Source organism: Cetorhinus maximus, chromosome 13 (genome assembly GCF_964194155.1).
Source record: "Cetorhinus maximus chromosome 13, sCetMax3.hap1.1, whole genome shotgun sequence".
Taxonomy (NCBI): domain Eukaryota; kingdom Metazoa; phylum Chordata; class Chondrichthyes; order Lamniformes; family Cetorhinidae; genus Cetorhinus; species Cetorhinus maximus.
In genome coordinates, this window is record NC_135891.1 from 5,781,364 (window position 1) to 5,809,072 (window position 27,709).

Below are 27,709 nucleotides of genomic sequence, written 5' to 3' on the forward strand. Positions count from 1 at the left end.
TGGCCGAAGTTGTCGCTGCTCAGTCATGTGGCGTTTGGAGGGTGGGGTTTTGGTTAACCATCATGCACACTAAACACTGGGCATCCATGTGGTGGCCAGGCATCTCCTGCATGTGTGAAGGGGCCTTGAGAAGTAGCTGCAGGTGATGACTTGACCCAAGTGGTCCTTAGGAGACAATTACTGTCCCTTGCATTTATCTCTTTGATACTACAATGAGGAGACCATCAGGAAGATGGAGCCTGATGATCTCGCTGTCTGCCTTATTGTTTATAGGCAGGAGAGAAGACAGAGAAGAATACGATGGAGGCAGCTGGCTCGCCAAAGGGAGGAGCAGAATCCTCAAGACGAAGGGGTGGCCGGGCTTCCTCCGCATGCAGAGGATGAATCCCAGAGAATCATCGTTTCCAGGTGCCTCACGAGACCCAAGGTCTACAGATGATGCGTGTGCTACCTGCAGATGAGTGAGAACCAGTGTTGCCAACGACTGCGCATGTCAAGGGAACTGGTCACTCACATATGCCACCTTCTACAAGAGGGCATGCACTGCTAGTGGCAGTGAAGGTGACTGCAGTGCTCAATTTCAGTGGCTCCTTCCAGGGCTCCACTGGGGACCTGTGCCAGATCTTACAAGCCTCCACCCACAAATGTATCCAAGAGGCCATGGATACCATTTTTGCCATGGCAAATAATTTTGTCTGCTTTGACAGAGATCAGGCAAGCCAGGAATCAAGAGCGCTGCCATGCTCTCTACTTGCCTGGATGAGCGCAGCTCCAACATGTTCTTGAAGCTCGACACCATTTAGGACAAAGCAACCGACTTAACCAGCACCCCATCCACCACTGTAAACATTCACTCCCTACACTGCACATAGTGGCAGCAATGTGTACCATCTACAAGATGGACTGCAGCAACTCCTTTGACAGTACCTTCCAAACCTGCGACTTCTTAAATCTAGAAGAACAAGGGCAGCAAATGTATGGGAACACCACCCCTGCAATTCCACTCCAAGCCTCATACCATCCTGACTTGGAACTAGATAGCTGTTCATGCACTGTCGCTGTGTTAAAAACTTTAAAGTCTCTTCCTAACTGTACCTACATCATCATCACTAGACTGGTAATCCAGAAACCCAGGGGTAATGCTTTGGAGACCTGGGTTCAAATCTCACCACAGCAGATGGTAGAATTTGAATCCAATAAAAATCTGGAATTAAAAGTCTAATGATGACCGTGAAACCATTGCTGATTGTCATAAAAACCCATCTTGTTCACTAATGTCCACTAGGGAAGGAAATCTGCTGTCCTTACCTTGTCTGACCTACATGCGACTCTAGACCCACAGAAATCTGGGTGACTCTTAAATGCCCTCTGAACAAGGGCAATTGGGGATGGGCAATAAATGATGCCACATCCCATGAATGAATTAAAAAAAAACATGGACTGAGTGGTTCAAGAATGCGACCTACCTTCTCAAGAGCAAGCAATACCCACATCCCATGAAAGAATAAAAAAATTGTTTCCTGAAGTTTTCCCTTTAATGTATTGATGTGGTATTCAGGATCCATATTTAGATAATGTTTTACTGCTTCTTTGATAGGTTTGGATAGGATTAGGACAAAATGGAAATCATACAGCTCTATATTTTCCGCTAAGCAAATAAACATGCTACTGCTGTCACTGAGAAAGAGGTGCCTGGACCTTTTTAAAGCAGTGGAGCACAGTGGGAGCGGTTCGATGAATGCTAGGAAACATTTGCAAAAGGGATGACATTGTCAACATTGCAGGTGAAATGGCAGTCCTTGAGCAATTTAAGCTGTGGTTATTATCCACAGTCTAAATTTAACTATCTAGTGGGTTATAATTGATCAAGGGCCTAAATAACTTAAAGTTAAACATACGAAGCGAGAGTAAGAAAATGAACTATTGACTTTAAATAAATAAATAGACCTAATTGTATAAATTTACTAAACTGAGTGCTGGAAGAAACTAATTAACATTAAAAGCAACTCAGTTAGCACTAGGTAAAAAATAAATATGGAATAGAAAATAGCCAATGTGTCAGGACTGAAGAATTTGAGAGTTTGTCGACAGGGTCTATCAATGTGGACAGAGTGGCTGAGCACTTGAACAAATCTGAGCTGATCAGAGTGTCAGCGTGGATTTGTGAAGGATAAGATATTTCTGACTAATTTAGTTGAATTTTTGAGGAGGTTAATACAGAAGATAAGAGCACACGGAGTTAGGGGTAATATATTAGCTTGGATAGACAATTGGCTAACCAACAGAAAGCAGAGAGTCGGGATAAATGGGTCTTTTTCTGGATGGCAAGCTGTAACTAGTGGGGTGCCACAGGGTTCGGTCCTTGGGGCCCCAACTATTTACAATCTATATCAATGACTTGGATTCAGGGATAGGAGGTACTATAGCTAAATTTGCAGATGACACCAAAATAGGTGGGAAAGTAAGTTGCAAGGAAGAATTAGGTTAGGTGCATGGGCCAAAATTTGGCAGATGGAGTTTAATGTGGATAAGTCTGAGGTTATCCATTTTGGTCGGAAGAATAAAAAGGCAACTTATTATTTAAATGGAGAGAAACTTCAGAATGCTTCAGTGCAGAGGGATCTGGGTGTCCTCGTACATGAATCGCTGAAAGCTAGTATGCAGGTACAGCAAGTTATAAGCAAGGCAAATGGAATTTTGGCATTTATTGCTAAAGGGATAGAGTATAAAAATAGGGAAGTGTTGTTGCAGCTGTACAAGGCATAGGTGAGACCACACCTGGAGTACTGTGCACAGTTTTGGTCCCCTTACTTGAGGAAGGATGTAGTTGAACTGGAGGTGGTTCAGAGGAGGTTCACCAGATTGATTCCAGAGATGTGGGGCTTGTCTTACGAGGAGAGATTGAGAAGTTTAGGCTTATACTCGCTAGAGTTTAGAAGGATGAGAGGAGATCTAATTGAGGTATACAAGATGCTAAAGGGGATAGACAAAGTAGACGTGGAGCAGATGTTTCCCCTTGTGGGGCATTCTAGAACGAGAGGTCATAATTTTAGGGTAAGGGGTGGTAGATTTAAATCAGAGATGAGAAGGAATTACTTTTCTCAAAGGGTCGTGAATCTGTGGAATTCACTACCTCAGAGTGCAGTGGATGCCAGGACGCTGAATAAATTTAAGGAGGAGATAGACAGATTTTTAATTAGTAATGGGTTGAAAGGTTATGGGGAGAGGGCGGGAAATTGGAGTTGAGGCCGAAATGAGATCAGCCATGATCATAATGAATGGCGGGGCAGGCTCGAGGGGCTGAATTACCTACTCCTGCTCCTAGTTCTTATGTTCTTATGTTATGAACAATGTGGCTTAGACACAATTTACATGGTCTTGCATAAGATGTTAGATAAGGCTCTTCGTAAGAGATAATTAGCAAAAATGAAAGCACACAGAATCGGAAGCAACTTGCAACATGGGTGAAAATTGGTTGGGAGGTAGGAGACATAGAGCAGGGATAATGGGTACAAGCTCTAATTAGCAGAATGTGACAAGTGATATTGCTCAGGGACTTGTACTGGGACCTTAGTTTTCCACCTTATTTAGCATTGACTTGGGCTGGGATTTTCCGTGTCCGCTGGCATCAGGCATGCTCAGTGGCATGAATGATCAATATGGCGTGAAATCAGTTTGTGATCATCCGTTCAGCCTGTCAATGGTGGGCCACATTCCCCACCATCGGACGTCGGGAACCTCATTGTAATACATCAGCATATTATTATAAGGCTAGCCCGTTGGACTCAGCCCCCCTACTGGATCATCCGCCCACGTCGGCAGGAAACCACGCCGATGCAGAACATGTCTTGATAACTATGACGTGCAAAAGTCGGGACTTACAGCCAGAACCTTGCTGACATCATGGACATCCAAGGAGCAGAAAATGCTGAAGCCCGACAGCAAAAGGATCCTGGAGGAACGACCATGGCATACTGGGTGGATTCTCATGGATCTGGCTCTGTTGCAAAGCAGCTCACGGAAGTTGGAAAATCACCATTGATGTTCACAACAGATGATGGTCAAGAGGGTGGAAGGGGATGGCCTAGGATCAACTGGGAGAGGAAGAGGTGTTGGGGGGCTGAGGTTGGGAGGGGGGAATGAAGGTGTTGGGAGGGTGAGGTTAGGAGGGGAGACTGAAGGTGTCGGGAGGGTGAGTTTAGGAGGGGGGGAATGAAGGTGTCGGTGGGGTGAGGTTGGTGGAGTAGGGTGTACGGGGGGAGGAAAGGGTAATGAGGGGAGGATGGCAACTGCGAAGGGGGGTGGAAGGGGTGTGGAAGGTGTAGGGGAAGAAGTTCGGAGGGGGGCAGGAGTGCAGAGAGGGGAAGGAGTCCAGAGGAGGAAGGAGTATGGGGAGGAGAGGGAATCCAGAGGGAGGAAGGAGTGTGGAGAGGGAAGGAGTCTAGGGGAGGAAGGAGTGTGGAGAGGGGAGGGCATGCAGGGGGAGGAAGGAGTCCGGAGAGGGGAGGGAGTCCTGGGGGGAGGAAGGAGTGCGGAGAAGGGAGGGAATAAGGGTGGAGGAAGGAGCTGGGAAGGGGGAAGGAGTAAAGCTGGAGGAAGAAGTGAGAGTGTCTGAGGGAGTCAGAAAGGAGGAAAGAGTAAGGTGGAAGGAAGAAGTGAGACTGGAGGAAGAGGTAAGGCTGGAGGAAGGCGCCTGGAGGGAGGGGGGTGTGTGGAGAAGGACTAAGGATGGCGGAAGAAGTAAGGGTGTCTGAATGAGTCAGGCAGGGGGAGGGACTAAGCGGGGAGGTGCCCGGAGGTGGTGGGAGTTCTAAGGATGGGGGGAAGGGGTTCCGGGAGGCAGGTGTCCGGACCAGGGAAGGGGTTCTGAGGGGGGGGAGGGATCTGATGGGGATGTCCAGGTGAATGTGCAAGGGAGGGGTCTGATGGATCCATGACTGCCTCCTGGGAAGCGAACTGAGGGTGGGCGTTGTATGAGGGAATGGTGAGAATGACCGATGGCAGAGTGAGGTGGGAGGGTGAGGTTTTGATGGTAGCGGTAGAAGGGATGGCAAGGCTGACTGGCGGGGACTTGGAGGCTGACACGGACCCTGGGGTTGGGAATGTGGAGGTCGGGGCGGTAAATGTGAATAAGGGTGGGATTTTCGGGAAGGAAGGGAATGTACACGTTCACCTGGACATCCCCGAAGGAAAAGGGTTGTGGCTGGTAGGTCATGGAGGGGAGATGGAAGGTGATGCCAGGGGTTCAACTGTGACGGGGGAAAGGAATTGGGTGACTGGGGGAGGGGAAAAGATAGGGGAGCACACGCAAAACTGAATTCAGACCATGCTGTCCAAATTGACAGTGAAACGACAGTCGTGGTGGACAAGATCAGGTACTGCATGGGAGTGTGATCTTTGGGTAGGTGGAGATGCAGGTCTGCTCAGATGGACAGCTGAAAGTGAACCCCAGCAGGCAGCATTCAAAATGTTCAGGATATTGAGGTGAATATGATACATGAAGGATCTGCATGCGTGGGAGAGTGCTTGCACGAGTCTCCAAAAGACCCTGCCACACACACACTTCTCCCTCCAGAATCACTCGTTGGCCAGCTGTTCCCTCTGCGGTGACAAAGGACAAGGTTGAGGGGCCTACAGACAAAGGGGACTTGGAGGGAGAGGACAGCCTCTGAGATTCCTGAGTGGATGACTCAGGGGTGTCCAACTGCCGCTCCTCCGCCCTTCAGGTGCCCAGGGTCCCAGCCTGACTCCTTGAGGGGAAGGAGCACCTGGAGAGACATCGAGATGCCCTGTTTCCCTCTCACATTGCCACTGCAGGAACTCACCCATGGCTCCCACGATGGGGTGCATGTCTGCACACATCTCCATGTTCTGCTGGACCAGGGTCTCCATGTCATCCGCCATCCTCCCCATGGATGTAGGCACCACTTCATCAGAGAGCAGGCGGACACAGTCCTACAACTCACATGCCACTCTGCTGAGGGCTTCCAACAGCTCTGCCTGATGTTCTGATGCCTCCTGCTGACTCTCAAGATGAGTTGGAATGCCAAATCTAGAGGCTTGTCATCTGACTCGGATCTCACAGATGCCTGATCCCCAGTAGTCCTCCGAGTGCTGGGGAAATTGTGCGAACCTGCCTCCTGCTGTGGCGGACATGTGTCCTTGTGGTGATCAGCAGATTGTGAATCCAAGCCTGCTCTAGATCTAGGTTTCACTGAGGTGTGTGTCTGTGCTGGCGCAAGGTGTGGGTGAGCGTTGTGATGGGTCTTACAGGCTGCTTATTTCCAGCTCTTCAATGGAGAGGGTGCCCTCTTGGCTGGAGATGAAGACATGGATGGAGCTGAGGGAATGGTTGGCTGAGGGTGTCAGTTGCTTGGCAGAGCTCTCTGTGAACCAAAGAAGAGATAAGTAGCACATGGCAGCACAGTCAAAAGCAGGAGAGAGCACTCACATTTGCATTGAGAGAGGAATGGTGTGGTGCAGGATGTTTGCCGCTGACCTCACTGTTATGTCCTCACCGGTCAGTGTGTTGGCACACTCCTCTGAGTGAGTGAGGGGCCTAACATGGGCCACAACACCCTGGGTCTGGGAACGCCTCCTGCTGATGCGAGCAGGCTTCTCCTGCATGAAAGCAGATGGAGAGAGCATGTGCAGGACACAACACACTGCATGGAATGTTTGTGTGGTGAGGATGCAAGCTTGAGAGGGTATGATTCTGATGGAGATGTGAGGGGGTGTAATTTTTTAAATTCATTTATGGGGTGTGGGCATCACTGGCTAGGCCAGCATTTATTATCCATCCCTAGTTCAGAGGGAATTTAAGGGTCACAAATAGACCAGGGTAAGGATAGCAGATTAGTGATGGGTTTTTAACAGCAATCAACAATGGTTTCATGGTCATCATTAGACTTTTAATTCCAGATTTTTATTGAACTCAAATTCCACCAGAGAATTACTCTGGGGTCTCTTGATTATTAGTCCAGTGACAATACCATTACACCATCAGCTCCCTATGTATGTCAGAGTTAGTGGTATTGCCCCTTGAGGTGTGAAATCCCTATGGATGTGTGATGGGTTTTGTGAGTTGAGAGTGATGAGAAGAGTGAATTACCTTTGCGGAATGGATGAGACCATTCATCCTGTAGCGGCACTGGGTAGCTGTCCTCTTTTGCAGGGCATTGATGCTGGCCATCGCTCCCAAGCCATATTAATGAGGTTTATGCCCATCCTGTGGCCAGAGTAGGGGTAGAGGACATTGCGGCGAGCCTCTGCTGATTCCAGAAGGCATTTGAGGGACGAGTCATTGAACCTAGAGGCTGCAGTCTTTTTGCCTTTCAGGGCCATGTCTTCTTTGCAGCAGAGTCATGGGCTGGAAGCACTGAGCGGTGTGCGTGCGGCTGGACTTTAAATATGGCGCCCAATGTGATGAAACAAAAAGGTGATGATGTGGCGGGTAAATGAGAACCCGTCTGACATGGAAATGGCACATTTCGAGGGAATGCATAATTAATGCAGCGGGTTTGGGATGATACGGCATGAAAAGCCACCATTGCGGCTGGTGGGTAAAACATAGTTTTACCCGCGCACTACTTCAGTTAGTGCAAATCTGGGATGATCCTGCCCTTGGGTAAGGGAATTGAGAGTGTTTGTGGTTGAAACTATGTTATAGATGAAGTGAGTGAGCAATATTGTGACAAAAGGAATTGGGAAGTGAGGTCATCCACCGTGAATCAATTCGGAAGTATTTTCTAAATGAGGAGAAACTAGGAATGTAGAAGGGCAAAGAGATTTGGGTGGCCATGTACACAAATAATGAAAAGCTATGGGACAGGTATAAAAGGCAAACAGAAAGGCTGATGGAATGTTGACCTTGATCTCAAGGTAGCTGAGATGAAAAAGGGAGGAAGTTATGCTTCAACAAAAGACATATGAGAGAAATCAAAGCCAGAGCTCCATGGATAATGCAAGAGGTAGAGAATAAGCAGAAAAAATGTGTGTATGACAAATGTGAGTTGATAATACAAGTCAGAATCAGACTGAATACAGAATGTTCAGAGGGGAATTATAAAAGGAAATAAAAGGGACAAAGAGATAGTCAGAGAAGAAACTGGCAGTTAACATAAAAGGGAAACCAAAAGTCTTCTTTATACATATAAAAAGTAAATGGATAGTAAGAAGAGGCATAGGACTACTTAGGGACAAAAAACAACACTTACACATGAAACAGAGGGCATGGCCAAGGCACTAAATGAGTCCTTTGTATCTGTCTTTGCCAAAGAAGAAGCTAGTCACAAAGTCATAGTGAAAGATGAATAGTTCACTAATGGTTCATGAATGTTCCTTAGGGAAGTAAATCTGCAGTCCTCACCTGGTCTGGCCAACATGTGACTCCAGACCCACAGCAATGTGGTTGGCTCTTAAGGGCCTCTGAAATGTCCTAGCAAGCCACTCATTTGCATCAAATTGCCATGAATTCTAAAATGAATGAAACTGGATGGACCAACGGTATTGATCTAGGCACCAGAAACGACAATAGCAAACCCAGCCTTGATGACCCTGCAAGGTCCACCTTACTAACATCTGGGAGCTTTGCCAAAATTGGAAAAGCTGTCCCGCAGGCTAGTCAAGTGACAGTATTATGTAATTATACTCACCAAAATCCTAGCTTACACATAAGGTCCCAGACGCCACTATCACCATCCCTGGGTATGCCCTGTCCCACCAACAGGACAGACCCACTAGAGGTGGTGGCAAAGTGGTATACAGTCAGGAGGGAGTTGCCTTGGGAGTGCTCAACATTGACTGGACCCCATGAAGCCTCATGGCATCAGGCCATGAGCAAGGAAAACTTCTGCTGATTGCCACCTCCTGAGTCCCCCACCTCAGCTGATGAATCAGTACTCCTTGTTGAACACCAATTTGAAGAAGCACTGAGGGTGGCAAGGGTGCAGAATGTACTCTGGGTGAGGGATTTCAGTGTCCATCATCAAGAGTGGTAATACCACTATTGACCGAGTCCTAAAGGACTTAGCTGCTAGACTGGATTTGTGGCAGGTGGTGAGGGAACCAACAAGAGGAATCAACATACTTAACCTCGTCCTCACCAATCTACCTCTCGCAGGTGCATATATCCATGACAGTATTGGTGGGAGTGACCACCGCAGAATTCTTGTGGAGACGAAGTCCCGCCTTCACATTGAGGATGCAGCCCATCATGTTGTGTTTCGCCACCACTGTGCTAGATGGGATAAGTTTTGAACAGGTCCAACAACTCAACAGAACTGTGTTCTGTCGAAGAGTCATTCGGACTCGAAACGTTAACTGTATTCCTCTCTGCAGATGCTGTCAGACCTGCTGTTTCCGGGCATTTTTGTTTTTGTTTCCAACAACTAACAACTGGCATCCATGAGGCGCTGTGGGCCATTTGCAGCAGCACAATTTTATTCAACCACAATCTGTGACCTCATGGCCCAGCATATCTCCCACTCTTCCATTACCATCAAGCCAGGGGATCAACCCTAGTTCAATGAAGAATGCAGGAGGGAATGCCAGGAGCAGCACCAGACAGAGCTAAGTGATCCCACAACCATTGGATTAGATCTAAGCCCCCGCAGAACTGCCACATCCAGTTGTGACAACTAAAAGGAGGAGGTAACTCCACAAATATCCCCATCCTCAAAGATGGAGGAGTCCTGCACATCAGTGTAAAAGATAAGGCTGAAGCATTTGCAACCATCTTCAGCCAAAAGCGTTAGGAAGATCCATCTTGGCCTCCTCCTGAGGACTCCAGCATCACAGATGCCTGCATTCAGCCAATTCAATTCACTCCACACGATATCAAGAAATGGCTATAGGCACAGGATATTGCAAAGGCATTGGGCCCCGACAACATTCTGGCAATAGTACTGAAGACTTATGCTCCCGAAATAGCCACGACCCTAACCAAGCTGTTCCAGTACAGCTACAACACTGGCATCTACCTGGCAATGTGGAAAACAGCCCAGGTATGTCCTCTCCAAAGAAACAAGACAAATCCACCAAATCCAATCCAGCCAATTACCATCTCATCAGTCTACTCTTGATCATCAGCAAAGCGATGGAACAGTGTTGTAAACAGTGTTATCATGTGACACTCAGTAATAACCTGCTCACTGATGCTCAGTTTGGGTTCTGCCAGGGCCACTTAGCTACTGACTTCATTACATTCTTGGTCCAAAATGGTCAAAAGGGCTGAACTCTAGAGGCAAGAAGAGAATGACTGCCCTTGACATCAAGGCAGCATTTGACCGGGTGTGGCATCAAGGAGTCCTAGCAAAACTGAAGTAAATGGGAATCAGGGAAAACTACTCCACTTGTAAGAGGCATACCTAGCACAAAGGAAGACGGTTGTGTTTATTGGAGGTCAATTATCTCAGTTCTGGGACATCACTGCAGGAGCTCCTCAGGTTAGTGTCCTAGGCCCAACCATCTTCAGCTGCTTCATCAATGGCCTTCCCTCCATCATAAGGTCGGAAGTGGGGATGTTCACTGACAATTGCACAATGTTCAGCACCATTCACGACTCTTCGCATATTGAAGCAGTCCATGTCCATATGCAACAAGACATGGATAATGTTCAGGCTTGGGTTGATAAGTGGCAAGTAACATTTGTGCCACACTAGTGCAAGGCAATGACCACCCCCAAAAAGGGAAGAATCTAATCATCTCCCCTTGGCATTCAATGGCATTGCCATCACTGAAACCCCCCTATCAACATCAGTTCTGGCACAGCGGATGGTGAATGCCAAGCTGCTCAAATCCCAGAGAGAAACTTGAAACAGCTGCCTCATCTGTTCTTCAATTTATATTTTATTTCGAGGTGTGTGCCTTGAATTCAGTAGAAATAAGTCCACCAAGACTTAGGCCAGAATTTTGATGTTGGCGTGCGTGGGCGGGCCCGGCACGCCGACGCGTAACATGACATGCGGTGACATCGGGCATGGATGCCGATGTCAGTGTGTGTCATTTAGATATAACATGCGACGGGTGCACAGCTGCCTCCGGCATGCGCCCGCCGAACTGTCAATGGCCTATTAAGGCCAGTAAAAACCCAATTAAAGTATTTATCAACTTAAGGCTGGCAGGCAGACTAAGAGCCCAAGTGGCCTTCGCATTTTTCAGGAAACCTCACCTACGGGCTGGATGAGGTTTCCTGAAGGTTTTATTAAATAAATAATTTTTTTTTTGCAAAATTCATAAACATGTTCCAACTCATATGACACAATCACATGAAAGGACATGTCTAAATAATTTTTAACTTTCTTTATTTAAAAATTTCAATATGAACTTAATCTCCCTGAGGCAGCTCAGTGCCTCAGGGAGAATTCTGTGTTCTTTGGCGCACATGCGCAAAAGAGCGCAGGCCCTGACTCTCCCTCCTCCCCCCAACCACACAGGTAATGCTGACCGCTACCAGCCGTGCGTCACGCTGGGCGGGTCTTAATTGGCCCGCCAACGTAAAATAGCAGCATACAGCCGATCTCGAGCAGTGATCAGCTCTGCGCCCACCCAACATACAGAAAATTCTCCCTGCAGAGGTTTTTTAGAAAACCAAATTAAACATTTATTAATAAAAGAAAAGATTTTAAGCGCATACATAGGTCTACAAATTACTAATATAATAAGTCCTAAATCCCCTAATTAATCTGGCTCCCACTTACATCTCCATTAAGGCAACAGTAAAAATAAATCAATTTCAACAGATCCCGATGCACTGCAGGAATTCACCAAAACTCCTTAGACCTTCCTAACAGCACTGTGGGTGTACCTACACCACATGGACTGCAGCAGTTCAAGAAGACAGCTCACCACCACCTTCTCAAGGGCAATTAGGGATAGGCGATAAATGCTGGCCCAGCCAGTGAAGCCCACATCCCATGAATGAATAAAAAGAAAAAATACCATCCACCGTGCTATAGCAAATTGAGGGTTCTTTGTGGGATGTATTTGAAATTCATTGATTGCTTGGAGTTGGTGAATTCTAAGGTTTAAAGTACAAGAAGCACTTTGAATTCAGGAGTTGGTGTGAGGTATTGTTTTTAAGTGGCGAGACTGCAATATGGCTTTGGCAGTTGCTACAAGTTGTCTGGGAGTTGAAGTTATTCCTTTAGTCGGTTTACAAAAGGCAAATAAAGCTAAGTTGATGGAATTGACAGATAAGTTACAATTATGATTACCTGCAGGGGTAAGGAAATCAGACATAATTGAAGATATAGCACAGCATTTGGAATTGAAGGGAATATCCGAGAGACTGAGTTCGCCAAGGGGTGGGTCACTGGAATGGGCTCAAATTCAGTTGCAAATTAAAAAAACATGAGCTAGAGGCAGCAGAAAAAGAAAATGAAAGGGAATGAGCATTTCAAAGGGAGTTAGAAATGGTGAGGTTAGAAAGGCAAGAAAGAAAAAAAGAGAGAGACAGAGAATACCAGGTTAAAATGCTTGCAGTTAAAAAAGAGACACCAGAAGGTGCGGAAGGACTTAGTTCCCGATCAGAACCCAGTGGGGAGATGTTAAATTTGTAGAAGCTCTTCCAAAGTTTGAAGAAAGAGATGTTGAAGCATTCTTTATTTCATTTGAGAAGATAGCTAAACAGATGAAATGGCCACAGCAAAACTGGATATCGTTGTTACAATATAAGTGATGGGAACACCACCACCTAGAAATTCCCCTCCAAATCACTCACCATCCTGAACTGAAAATACATCGCCGTTCCTTCACTGTCACTGGGTCAAAATCCCTTCCTAACAGCACTGTGGGTGTACCTACACCACATGGACTGCAGTTCAAGAAGGCAGCTCACTACCACCTTCTCAAGGGCAACTTGGGATGGGCAATAAGTGCCGGCCCAGCCAGCGAAGCCCACATCCTGTGAATGAATAAAAAATAGGCAAAGCACACAATACCCTGGACAGTAATATTCAAAGTGAGTTTTCTTAGCTTTGATTCCTGTAGACAACAACTTGATGCATATAGGCTGGAGGCTTTTCACACTTGTGTTAGATCTTAGAATTCCTTCCTGCTTATACATAACCTCATGTCCTTTATACATGTTTCTCCCTTTTTAATGTAAATTCCATTGTTCCAATATGTCTTTGCAACTTTACTTTTCTCATAATATAAATCGTTCATAGCACTCATATTATCAGCAACATTTGGGAAAAATAAACACACTGTTTGGCTTAGTTTCTTTTAGCAAGGTCTAACATCCTACCATCTCCTTGAAATTCAATCTACTCTAATTTATCTAAAAATGCAAATTTTCCTCACACCTCACATTCTAAAACATCAGTCATGTTTATGTATTTAGCATTTCAAACTTAGCTTCCCTTTGATAACTCGAAAGCTCCAGACCAGCTGTCTCCAATTCAATTAAATTCCCTCTCACACACACATCCACACAGAAAAACTAATCCAAACCCCACTATTAACCTATTATAATTATTTACAATAAATCACAATAATATTATGAAAATTATTATATTTTCATGACACCACCCCCCCTCCTTATTGGAAAATGAACCAGACAGCTTCATTTCATTAACCCATCTTACATTACCTCCTATGCTTATCTATATACTCACACGATTACATTGTCAGATGCCTGCATTAACATAATATATATACAAATCCTTCATATCAACAGAAATTATTCCAGTCCAGTGTCTGGGTTTTAAATGTCCAATTTTCTCTTTTGAGCTTCAATCTCTTGACAATGCGTGTGTAATTAGATTTTCTCGTCCATTCACATGCATAGCCTGTAGATTAAATGATTACAGTAATAAACTTCACCTGAATAGCCTTGCACATCTGTCTCAAAATTTGTCCAGAAACTTTTAAGGATTGTGGTCTGTATAAATGATTGTTTCTGGCAAATTGTTTGCAACGTAAATCTCAAAATGCTGCAATGCTAACACCAGAGCCAGAGTCTCGTTTTTGATCATTGAATATCTTCTTTGTTGTACATTCAGCTTCCGTGAAATATACCCCATTGGTTTCTCAATTCCAGTATCACCTTCTTGTAAGCCCCAATATGGCCCCAATGCCTATATCACTTGCATCAGTGGCCAGCTTAAATTGCCTGGCATAATTGGGTACTGCTAAAACTAGTGTCGTAATCAACAGTTTTCAAACTGTCAAATGCCCTCTGACACTCCTGTGTCCATTGAAACTTCTTGTTCTTTTTTAATAGTTCAGCCAATGAAGCAACCACATCGCTAAAATTTGATACAAATTTCCGATAAAACCCACTCATGCCCAGAAATCACAAAAGTTCTCTTTTTGTTGTAAGCATGGGGAAATCACGATAACTTTGATTTTCACATCTCTCGGAGCCACCTTACCATGTCCAATGGTATGGCCTAGATATGTAACTTGCACTTTTGCAAATTCACTTTTAGCCAAGTTTGTCACCCAAATAGTTCCTTGTAATTGACAAAACAATTCTTCTAGATACTGTAATGCTTCTCCCACGTATGACTGAAAACTATCAAGTCGTCAATATAAACAGCACAATTGCTCAGTCTTGCAGTTATTTTGTTTGTCAGCCTTTGAAATATTGCAGGTGCATTTTTCATACCAAACAGCATGACTTTAAACTGATATAATTTATCTGGTGTCACAAAAGCCAATATCTCCTTTGCTCTCCCTGATAGCGGTACATGCCAATATCCTCTTAGCAAGTCAATCTTTGTCATAAATTTTGATTGTCCCACTTTCTCAATGTAATCTTCCAACCGTGGTTTAGGATATGAGTCCATTTTTGTCACTGCATTCATATTTTGATAGTCCACACGCAGTCTTTGTGTTCCTTCTGGGTTTGGTATTAGCACAATAGGCGAACTGCAGTTACTGCAACTAGACTCAATGATGTCATTTTGAAGCATGAATTCAATTTCTTTCTGTACTTGTGATAACTTTGCCAGATTTAATCTATAAGGATGTTGCCTTATTGAAGATGAAACTTTTACACACACATAATGTATAGCTAAATTTCTCCTCCCCAGCTTATTCCCACAAATATCTTTGTGTGACGGCAATAGCTTCTCCAAATCACTTTGACACTTGTCTGGAAGGTAACTCAATATTCCCTTTAAATTTTAAAGTACCCCCTCATTATCCAATTTGATTAGGGGAAAATCAATTTCAGAATCCTTAATTTCTACTTCTTTCTCTTTATCTACCATCACTAATACATTTTATTGGTCCTCTTCCCTGTCAAAGTACTTTTTAAGCATATTTACATGGCACACCACCTACTTCTTTCTTCTATCTGGAGTATTTATTAAATAATTTACTTCACTCCACTTCTTTTCAATCCTGTAAGGCCCACTAAACCTTGCCTTTAGCGAGTCACCCGGTATTGGTAACAGAACTAGCACTTTTCCCCCAGCAACAAAACTACGAGCTGTAGCTTTCCTGCCTGCCTTCACTTTCATCACTTGCTGTGATATCTTTAAATGTTCGCCAGGCAACTCACATGCTCTGTCCAATCTTTCTCTGAAGTTTGATACATAATCCAGGAGAGTAGTTTCTGAATTTTGCCCCACCAATTTCTCATGAATCAATTTCAGTGGTCCTCTTAACTTATGACCATAAATTGGTTTGAAAGGACTAAAACCAGTCAATGGATTAGGAGCATCCCAAATAGCAAATGACAGAAATGGAATTCCCCGATTCCAAACCTATGATAGTCCTGACTATATGCCCTCATTATAGTTTTTAAAGCTTAATACGATCTTTCCAAAGCCCATTGTGACTCAGGATGGTCGGCTGTTGACTTAAATTGTTTTATCCCCAAACTGTTCATTTCTTCCTTAGACAGCTGTGACATGAAATTTGAACCCTGATCTGATTGTATTTCTTTTAGTAAAGCATATCTTATAAAAAAATTTAGCCAACTCCTCCACAATTCTCTTTGTTGTAATATTTCTCAAAGCTATCGCTTCAGGAAACCTTGTAGACACATCCATTATTGTCAGTAAGTACTGATTTCCACTTTTAGTCTTAGGGAGGGGTCCTACACAATCATTCACAACCTTAGTAAAAGATTCTTCAAATGCTGGAATTGGAATCAAAGGTATTGGCTTAACCACTACTTGTGGTTTCCCTATCACCTGACATATGTGTCATGCTCTACAGAATTTGACTACATCGCCATGCAATCCAGACCAATAAAAACGTTTTGCATTTTTTCCTGTATCTTTCTAATTCCTAAATGTCCCCCCATTGGAATTTCATGAGCTATTCTCAGGATCTCATTTCTATATCCAAATGGTATAATAATCTGATGCACTTCCCTCCAGTTTTCATTTGCTGAAACACGATAAGGCTGCCATTTTCTCATTAAAACATTACCCTTAAGGTAATAACATTCTGGAATACATTTTGCCTCTGTTTCTGAGTAAGCTGTTTAATATAACTGCCTTATTTATATATCATGTTTCTGTAACCAACTGCCTTGAGCTAAATATCTCAGCTGCATTATCCTCCATTCTTTCCTCCTTGAACAATCTTATCAAAAGCAATGTCAGCTAATTGAACTTCCACACCTTCTCCCTGCCTTTTAACTTCCTGTTCTCCCTGTTTCAACCTGTGAACCTGTGATCTTGTTATCATGCAATCTGGAAAAAATTCAGAATGCTCTCTCTGCAACACTTCTGTGGAAAACACCTCACAGGCTGCTCAATTACCATAGGCATCACCCAGTGACCCAGCTATATCATTACCTAAAATAAATTGAACTCCTGCAATGGGAAATTTTTCCACTACTCCAACAATCACCTCACCTGTTTTCCACTTACTCTTTAAATTTACCCTCCACAATGGAATAGGTTTAGCATCTCCATGAACCCCACTTATTATCACCTGTTCCTGCAGTACTCCCTAAGAACAACAAATATCACTATCACACAACAATAAGGATTGACTAGCCCTGTGTTTCTTAAAATTTTAATATCTTCACCAACACCACCCTGTATACATGGAAAGACTTCCCCTTCACATACAAAATCTTTATAAACATTTTTGCAACCTGTCCCTCAGAACTTCCTTGGGTAAATTGTGAACACATTCCCATTTCTTTACCTATTACTGATTCTTCCTGTTTTACCTGTACACAAACCACTGGTTTTCCCTGTGCCTGAACTTCAGAACCCACAGTACTTTAACTTCCAGTACTTTTCTGCACCCAATATTCCCAATAGATTTTCCCTGTAATTTCCAACACACTGACTTTGTGAGTCCAACTCTATTATAATGAAAACATCTCCGTTTTCCAGTGTCACTTCTACCCTCAGCACCTTCCCTTTTATTCTTCTTGGGAATTTCCACTTACTCCCTCTCTTCCCTGGCTACCCACCTTCTTTTCACCTTCCCACTTTCTATCCTTCTTGGATTTAAAAGGGTGACGGAAAAAGGTTTAGATCAATGAACTAACTCATAATCATCAGCTATCTCTGCTGCTTGTCATACCGTTTCAACCCTCTGTTCCTCCACATGAGTTCTCACTACTGAAGAAATTGAATCTTTAAATTCTTCCAAAAGAATTACTTCTCTAAGAGCTGCATATCCCATTTCTATTCTTGTGCCCATACCCATTGGTCAAAATTGCTTTGTTTTAATCTTTCAAACTCAATATAAGTTTGCCCAGGCTATTTTCTCATATTCCTATAATTTCTACCTCAGGAACCAACTCATATGCACTTACAATAGCCTTTTGTACCACATCATAGTTCACCAACATTTCTTCATAAACATAAACCTCATGTGCCCTACCCACCAACCTATATTGTAACAACAATATCCAGTTTTGCTGTGGCCATTTCATCTGTTTAGCTATCTTCTCAAATGAAATAAAGAATGCTTCAACATCTCTTTCTTCAAACTTTGGAAGAGCTTCTACAAATTTAACATCTCCCCACTGGGTTCTGATCGGGAACTAAGTCCTTCCGCACCTTCTGGTGTCTCTTTTTTAACTGCAAGCATTTTAACCTGGTATTCTCTGTCTCTCTTTTTTTCTTTCTTGCCTTTCTAACCTCACCATTTCTAACTCCCTTTGAAATGCTCATTCCCTTTCCTTTTCTTTTTCTGCTGCCTCTAGCTCATGTTTTTTTAATTTGCAACTGAATTTGAGCCCATTCCAGTGACCCACCCCTTGGCGAACTCAGTCTCTCGGATATTCCCTTCAATTCCAAATGCTGTGCTATATCTTCAATTATGTCTGATTTCCTTACCCCTGCAGGTAATCATAATTGTAACTTATCTGTCAATTCCATCAACTTAGCTTTATTTGCCTTTCATAAACCGACTAAAAGAATAACTTCAACTCCCAGACAACTCGTAGCAACTGCCAAAGCCATATTGCAGTCTCACCACTTAAAAACAATACCTTACACCAACTCCTGAATTCAAAGTGCTTCTTGTATTTGTAACCTTAGGATTCACCAACTTCAAAGCAATCAATGAATTTCAAATATATCCCACAAAGAACCCTCAATTTGCTATAGCACGGTGGATGGTAATTTTTCTTTTTATTCATTCATGGGATGTGGACTTCGCTGGCTGGGCCAGCATTTATCGCCCATCCCTAATTGCCCTTGAGAAGGTGGTGGTGAGCTGTCTTCTTGAACCGCTGCAGTCCATGTGGTGTAGGTACACCCACAGTGCTGTTAGGAAGGGAGTTCCAGGATTTTGACCCAGTGACAGTGAAGAGACGGTGATCTATTTCCAAGTCAGGATGGTGAGTGACTTGGAGGGGAACCTCCAGATGGCTGTGTTCCCATCTAACTGCTGCCCTTGTGCTTTTAGATGGTGGTGGCCATGGGTTTGGAAGTGCTGTCTAAAGAGCCTTGCTGAATCTCTGAAGTGCATCTTGTAGGTGGTACGCAGTGCTGCTACTGTGCATCAGTGGTGGAGGGAGTGAATGTTTGTGGATGTGGTGCCAATCAAGCAGACTGCTTTGTCCTAGATGGTGTCCAGCTTCTTGGGTGGTGTAGGAGTTGCACCCATCCAGGCAAGTGGGGAATATTCCATCACACTCCTGATTTGTGCCTTGTAGATGGTGGACAGGCTTTGGGGAGTCAGGAGGTGAGTTACTCTTTGCATGATTCCTAGCCTCTGACCTGCTCTTGTAGTCACAGTATTTATATGGTTAGTCCAGTTCAGTTTCTGGTCAATGGTAACCCCCAGGATGTTGATAGTGGGGAATTCAGTGATGATAATGCCATTGAACATCAAGGGGTGATGGTTGGATTCTCTCTTGTTGGAGATGGTCATTGCCTGGCACTTGTGTGGCGCGAGTGTTACTTGCCACTTGTCAGCCCAAGCATGGATATTGTCCATGTCTTGCTGCATTTGGATGTGGACTGCTTCAGTACCTGAGGAGTCGCGAATGGTGCTGAAAATTGTGTAATGATCAGCGAATATCTCCACTTTTGATCTTATGATGGGAGGAAGGTCATTGACGAAGCAGCTGAAGATGGCTGGGCCGAGGGCACTACCCTGAGGAACTCCTGCAGTGATGTCCTGGAGCTGAGATGACTGACCTCCAATAACCACAACCATCTTCCTTTGTGCTAGGTATGACTCCAACCAGTGGAGAGTTTTCCCCCGATTCCCATTGACTCCAGTTTTGCTAGGGCCCCTTGATGCCACACTCGGTCAAATGCTGTCTTGATGTCAAGGGCAGTCACTCTCACCTCACCTTGGGAGTTCAGCTCTTTTGTTCATGTTTGAACCAAGGCTCTAATGAGGCCAGGAGCTGAGTGGCCCCAACGAAACCCAAACTGGGCATCAGTGAGCAGGTTATTGCTAAGCAAGTGCCGCTCGATGGCACTGTTGATCCCTTCAATTACTGATGATCAGGAGTAGACTGATGGGGCAGTAATTGGCTGCGTTGGATTTGTCCTGCTTTTTGTGTACAGGACCTACCTGGGCAATTTTCCACATAGCTGCGTAGATGCCAATGTTATAGCTGTGCTGGAACAGCTTGGCTAGGGATGCAGCAAGTTCTGGAGCACAGTTCTTCTGGAATATTGTCAGGGTCCATAGCCTTTGCACTATCCAGTGCCTTCAGCCATTTCTTGATATCACGTGGAGTGAATCGAATTGGCTGAAGACTGGCATCTGTGATGCTGGGGACCTCTGAGGAGGCCGAGATGGATGATCCACTTTGCACTTCTGGCTGAATGCTTCAGCCTTATCTTTTGCACTGCTGTGCTGGGCTCCTCCATCATTGAGGATGGGGATATTTGTGGAGTCTCCTCCTCCAGTGAGTTGTTTTATTGTTCACCACCATTCACGACTAGATGTGGCAGGACTGCAGAGCATAGACCTGATCCATTGGTTGTGGGATCACTTATCTCTGTCTATCACTTGCTGCTTATGCTTTTTGGCACACAAGTAGTCCTGCATTACAGTTTCACCAGGTTGACACCTCATTTTTAGGTATGTCTGGTGCTGCTCCTGGCATGCCCTCCTTCGCTTTTCATTGAACCAGGGTTGATCCCCTGGCTTGATGGTAATGGTAGAGTGGGGGATATGCTGGGCCATGAGGTTACGGAAATTGTTTGTGTACAATTCTGCTGCTGCTGATGGCAACAGTGCCTCATGGATGCCCAGTCTTGAGTTGCTAGGTCTGCTTGAAATCTATCCCATTTAGCATGGTGGTAGTGCTACACAACACCAGGAGGGCATCCTCAATGTAAAGGCGGGACTTGGTCTCCACAATGACTGTGTGGTGGTCACTCCTACCGATACTGTCATGGACAGATGCATCTGCGGCAGGCAGGTTGGTGAGGATGAGTTCAAGTATGTTTTTCCCTCTTGTTGGCTCCCCCACCACCTGCCACAGATCCAGTTTAGCAGCTATGTCATTTAGGACTCGGCCAGTAGTGGTGCTACCGAGCCACTCTTGGTGATGGACATTGAAGTCCTCCACCCAGAGTACATCCTGCGCCCTTGCCACCCTCAGTGCTTCCTCCAAGTGATGTTCAACATGGCGGAGAACTGATTCATCAGCTGAGGGAGGGCGGTACATGGTAATCAGCAGGAGGTTTCCTTACCTATGTTTGACCTGATGCGATGAGACTTCATGGGGTCCAGACTCGATGCTGAGGACTCCCAAGGCAACTCCCTCACACTAGTATACCACTGTGTTGCCTGTCACCTCTGCTGGGTCTGTCCTGCCGGTGAGACAGGACATACCCAGTGATGGTGATGGTGGCTCTGGGATATTATCTGTAAGGTATGAATCCGTGTAGATGACTATGTCAGGCTGTTGCTTGACTAGTCTGTAAGACAGCTCTCCCAATTTTGGCACTAGTCCCCAGATGTTAATAAAGTGGACTTTGCAGTGTCGACAGGGCTGCAATTGCCATTGTCTTTTCCGGTGCCTAGGTTGATGACAGGTGGTCTGTCCAGTTTCATTCCTTTTTTGTGACTTTGTAGTGGCTTGAGTGGCTTGCTAGGCCATCAGAGGGCATTTAAGAGTCAATCACATTGCTGTGGGTCTGGAGTCACATGTAGGCCAGACCAGGTAAGGACGACAGATTTCCTTCCCTAAAGGACATTAGTGAACCAGGTGGGTTTTTACAACAATCGACAATGGTTTCATGGTCATCATTAGACTTTTAATTCCAGATTTTTATTGAATTTTTATTGAATTCAAATTCCACCGTCTGCCATGGTGGGATTTAAACCCCGGTCCCCAGATCATTACCCTGGGCCTCTGGATTACTAGTCCAGCAATGATACCACTATGCCATTGCCTCAAATCGCAGAGAGAAACTTGGAACAGTTGCCACAACTGTTCTGCAATTTCTATTTTATTGTGTGATGTGTGCCTTGAATTCAGTAGTAATACACCCACTGAGACTTAGAGGTATTTAGAAAACCAAATCAAACATTTATTGATAAAAGAAAAGATTTTAAGCACATACACAGGTCTACAAATTACTACTATATCTCCTAAATCCCCTGATTAATCTGGGTTCCAGTTACACCTCTGCTAAGGCAACAGTAAAGATAAATAAATTTCAACAGACCCATGAAAAGCACACAATACCCTGGACAGTGATATTCAAAGTGAGTTTTCTTAGCTTCGGTTCCTGTAGACAGCAACTTGTTGTATAGAGGCTGGAGGCTTTTCACACTTGTGTTAGATCTTAGAATGCCTTCCCGCTTACACATAACCTCATGTCCTTTATACATGTTTCTCTCTTTTTAATGTAAATTCCATTGTTCCAATATGTTTTTGCAACTTTACTTTTCTCATAATATAAATCTTTCATAGTACTCATATTATCAGTAACATTTGGGAAAAATAAACACACTGTTTGGCTTAGTTTCTTTTAGCAATGTGTAACATCCTACCATCTCTTTGAAATTCAAGCTACTCTAATTTATCTAAAAATGCAAATTTTTCTCACACCTCACATTCTAAAATTTCAGTTATGTTTACGTATTTAGCATTTCAAACCTAGCTTCCCTTTTGATAACTCAAAAACTCCAGTCCAGCTATCTCCAATTCAATTAAATCGATCCACACCAAGAAACTAATCTAAACCCCACTATTAATCTATGTTTACAATAAATCACAAAAATATTATGAAAATTATTATATTTTCATGACACATCCAAGGGGTTACCATTGAACTGGACCTGTGGCTGCAAGAGCAGGTCAGAGTCTGGGAATTCTGTCGAGGGTAATTCACCCCTGATTCCCAAAGTCTGTCCACCATCTACAAGGCACAAGTCAGGAGTATGATGGAATACTCTCCATTTGCCTGGATGAGTGCAGCTGTTGGTGTCAAGAAGCTGGACAACATCCACGAAAAAGCAACCTGCTTGATTGACACCCCATGCACCGCCTTAAACATTCATTCCCTCCACCATCGACCCATAGTGGCAGCAATGTGTACCATCGACAGGATGCACTGCTGCAACTCATCAAGGCTCCTTTGACAGCATCTTCCAAACTTATAACCTCAACCTCCTCGAAGGACAAGGGCAACAGAAGCATGGGATCACCACTACCTCCGAGTTACCCTCCAAGCCACACATCATCCTCACTTGGAGCTATTTTGTCTTTCCTTCACTATCACTTGTCAAAACCCTGGAAATCCATTCCTAACAGCGCAGTAGATGTTCCTATGTTATGACCAGGTGAGAGGTGTTGAATTGGTTTTCCTCTATTCAACCTCCTTGGTTGGTCACAGCAAAGGTTTAAATTTATTTTTTCATGAGGATATGCTTTTTTGCAAGCCAGAATATATTAACCTATTTAAACTGTGAGCAATAAGGTGCCAACTAAACAAGGTTTTCTTGAGTCAAAGAAAGAAAAAAATTATTAAGCACTAATCCCGCGAAATATAATAAACCGCGACGTCAAGCATTCGGCCCTCATGCAATCATTTGGGGACACACACATGTATCATAAGTAAGGGGAGTTAGAGTCCAAAAAAAAAGTTAAAGAATATACGGTTAAGGGTCCTTCAATTTTCCTTGATGCATAGATTTTAAACGCTATGGCTGATTTGGGTTAGCTCATTTCTTGGATGCATTCAGATATAGAAGATTTTGCAATTATTCCGAGACCTCGGTTCACTGGCAGGCTTCTGGTAGAGTTGACTTCTTGAACCAGGTGACACACTTGTTCCAAAAGAGACAGAGGGAGAGAGAGCAGTCTTCAGCCTGTTTCCTCTGCTGAAGGCTTTCTTGACACCACCTGTTTTACTTGCAATCTCTCTCAGTAGTGATTGAGTAGCTTTGCTTTGAAATACTTCACCCATTGTGTATTTCCAAGAGGTTTTGGGTATGTCTGTCTGTGGCAGGCATTGTTTCAACATTCAATACTTTGCATTTTTAATGTCTTTTCCTTAGGCAGTTACGAGTTTCGATGAGTGTCTGGATTATAGCAAATGTCTCTCTCTCTTCACAATCCCCTGAGAGTGATTTGCTTGTTTCGCACCTTCACCTTGGAATGTGGCATTGCATTTTTAACGCAGTTTGCTCTGTCTCAGTTTAAATTGCGAAACTTCCAATCAGTTGAAATTTGAAAAATAATATTTTCAAAAATAAAGGGGCATAACCTTGTGACACCTTTCACACATGGACTGGAGTGGTTGAAGAAGGCAGCTCACCATCATCTTCTCAAGGGCAATTAGGGATGGGCAATAAATGCTGGCCTAGCCAGCAATGCCCACATCCCATGAATGAATTTTTTAAAAGTTGAGTTAGCAGATGGGCTAAAATTGACAAATGGGAGGCTTAAAATGGCTGGCTGTACTTAAAGAAGATAAGTCACCAGGATCAGATGGGATGCATCCTTTGATGCTGAGTGAAGGAAGGCACTGAGTTCAGAGTTACTGAGCATAATCTTCCAATGCTCTCAGACAGTGGGTGGAGGTCATTGTAGTGCTAAATGACAGGAGAATTGTAAATGTCACACCCTTGTTCATAAAGAAGTGTAAGGATAAACCCAGAAACTACATGCCTTTCAGCTTAATTTTGGTGGTGCGCAAGCTTTTAGAACCAATAAAATTAATAGTAACTTGGGCAGGTATAGGTTAATTAAGAAAATCCAGCACAGATTTGTTAAAGGCAAAACATATTTAACTAACTTGATTGAGTTTTTTAATGAAGTAACAGAGAGGGTTTATGAGGGTAATACAGTTGATATATGTGAATGGACTTCCAAAATGTGTTTGATAAAGTACCACATAACAGGTTTGTCAGCAAAACTGGAGCTCATGGAGGGACAGTGACAACATGAACATGAAGTTGGCAGAGTGACAGGACACAGAGAGTAGTAATGTGCAGTGTTTTACAGATGGAAGGAAAGTATATAGTGGGGCTCTCCAGGATTTAATACTCGGACCACTGCTTTTCTTGATCTATATTAATAACCTAGACTTGGATGTGCAAGGCAAAATTTCAAAATTTCCTGATGACACAAAACTTAGAAGTATTGTGAACCATGAGGAGGATAGTGATAGACTGCAAGAGGACATTGGCAGGCTGGTGGAATGGATGGACAAGTAGCAAATGCAATTTAACACTAAGAAGGGCAAAGTTATATATTTTGGAAGGAAGAATGAGGTGTGGCAATATAAACAAAAGGGTATAATTCTAAAGTAGGGGTGCAGGAACAGAGAAACCTGGAGATAATAGTACATGCAAAAATCATTGAAGGTGTGGGGCAGGTGGAGAAAGTGATTAAAAAGGCATACGAGATCTTGGGTTTTATAAATGGAGGCATAGGGCCAGATTTTTGTCTCCTCATGGAGGTGGGAATCAGCTAGAAAAACACAGAACATGGTTTATATCACAGGAAAAACAATTTTGCTGGGTCTTCCTGACCCCACGCAATTTTTGTGTGGCCTTCTCGTGGGTCAAGAAGGCCTTGGGTGCAAAATACACCTCTTCTGACATTGGGGCCCCCATTGTGAAGACCGCCAGAAAATTGTATTTCCTCCCGTACAATATTTTTCATATGTTGGTGTGGGTTTTGGAAGCCCAAAAAAGTGCCTCCTTGAAGAGTTTGTGACCACTGGGGAAAGCCTGCTGAGGAGACAGGAACATTTTGACAGGTAAGTGTAAAAATATTTTTACACAAATTTCAAAAGATGTGTTGATAAACTCTCTGTCATGATTGGTTCTGTGACTTTAAAATGAAAATTCCTCTGCTGTTCAATGTTAAAAAAATCTAAGCACCTGATCCTCTCCATTGATTGGCAGGCAATCTGGTTTGCAATGGAAATGCCGTACCATCTGTTCTTTCAATTTTTTTATTTATGGGATATTTTTTCATGGGACATAGGTATCATAAGCAAGGCCGGCATTTATTGCTCACCCCTAATTGCCAAGTAGCATGTTGGGCCATTTCACAGGGCATTTAAGAGGCAACCACATTGCTGTGGGTCTGGAGTCACATGTAAGCCAGACCAGGTAAGGACTGCAGATTTCCTTTTCTAAGTTTCATTCATGAAGCCATAGTGCCATAGAAAAGTTGGAGAAAGAGGCCATTCAACCCATCGTGGCTGCACTGGCCAGAAAAAAGAGAAAAAAGGAAGCCTGCCGCTCATTTTTAATTCTACTTTCCAGCACCTGGTCCACAGCCTTGCAGGTTACAGCACTTCAGGTGCAGATCCAGGTACTTTTTAAACGAGTTGAGTGTTTCAGCCTCAACCATCAATTTAGGCAGTGCATTCCAGAAGCCCACACACTCTGGGTGAAAAAGTTTTTACTCATGTTCCCTCTAATCCTTCTACCAATCACCTTAAATCTATGCCCCCTGGAAATTGACCCCTCAGCTAGAGGAAACTAGACTTTCCGTCTACCCTATCTAGGCCCCTCATAATTTTGCACACCTCAATTACCCCTCAGTGTCCTCTGTTCTAAAGAAAACAACCCTTGCCTATCCAATCTTTCCTCATAGCTGCAGTTTTCAAGCCTTGGCAACATTCTTGTAAATCTCTGTACTCTCTCCAGAACAATTCTGTCCTTCCTGTAACGTAGTGAGCAGAACTGTACACAGAATTCCAGCTGTGACCTAACCAGTATTTTATACAGTTCCATCATTACATCGCTGCTTTTGTATTCAATACCTCATCCAATAAAGGAAAGCATTCCACATGCTTTCTTTACCACCTTAACAATATGTCCTGTCACTTTCAGGAACCTGTGGACATGCACACCAGGGCCTTCCTCAATTCCTCTCACATTTATTGAGTATTCCCTTGCTTCGTTTGCCCACCCCAAATGCAATACCTCACACTTTTCCGTATTGAATTCCATTTTCCACTTCTCCATCCACTCAATCAAACCATTGATACCTTTCTGGAGACAACAGCTATCCTCTTCATTATCAACTACATGGCCAATTTTTGTGTCCTCTGCAAATTTCCCAATCATGCCTCCCACATTTAAGTCCAAATCATTAATATATAGAACAAACAGCAAGGGTCCAAATACTGAGCCCTGTGGAATGCCACTGAAAATGCTTTCCATTCGCAAAAACATCCATTGAACGTTATCCATTATTTCATCTTTGGAGAGAAAAAAAAGAGTTAACGTTTCGAGTCCGTATGACTCTTAAGAATCATATGGACTCGAAACGTTAACTCTGTTTTGTTTTCTCTCCACAGATGCTGTTAGACCTGCTGAGTTTTTCCAGCATTTTCTGCTTTTGTTTCAGATTTCCAGCATCTGCAGTATTTTGCTTTTAACTCATTATTTCATGTCACTGAGCTAATTTTGGATCCAACTTGCCATGTCCCCCTCTATCCCATTGGACCTCACTTTTCTGACTATCTGCCATGTGGGACCTTGTCAAATGCCTTACTAAATCGATCCACTGCGCTACCCTCGTCAATCCTCCTTGTTACTTCCTCAAAAAATTCTATTAAGTTAGTAAGACACAATCTTCCTCTAACAAAATCATGCCAACTATCCCTGGTCAATCTGTGCCTTTCTAAATGACAGTTTATCCTGTCTCTCAAATTGATTCCAATAACTTGCCCACCACTGAAGTCAGACTGACCGGCCTATAATTTTCTGGTCTATCCCTCGCACCCTTTTTAAATATGGGTACAACAGTCACAAGCCTCCAATCCTCTGGTATCTTACCTGTATCTAGTGAGGATTTTTTTTAAATGACTTTTGATGATAGTTT